This window comes from Acomys russatus, chromosome 5 (genome assembly GCF_903995435.1).
Source record: "Acomys russatus chromosome 5, mAcoRus1.1, whole genome shotgun sequence".
Lineage (NCBI taxonomy): Eukaryota > Metazoa > Chordata > Mammalia > Rodentia > Muridae > Acomys > Acomys russatus.
The window spans coordinates 13633491-13633772 of record NC_067141.1 but is presented as its reverse complement, the minus strand read 5'-3'; positions in this window follow the sequence as shown (position 1 = coordinate 13633772).

Here is a 282-nt window from a genome sequence, read left to right as displayed (position 1 = left end):
GGGCCCGGCAGGGCAGGCTGGAGCACAGCCTCCTGTCCAGCCTAGAGTGGCACAGGAGAGACCTTGCGGGCTACCACTGGGGAGTGAGGCAGAGTTACCGTGAGTCCGTTTTTTGCCTACTAAGGTTTCAGAGGATTAATAATTTAGGTCGTGCCTTGAAACAGAAACCCCCAGTTGGTTGTCCCTGCCGTCTCGGAAGGGCTTGCGTGCGGCCAGGTCTGGTTTTTTGATGTGTGTAATTGAAGATTTATAAGGAAAGGCCTCCTCCTGCCTTTGCTGTTG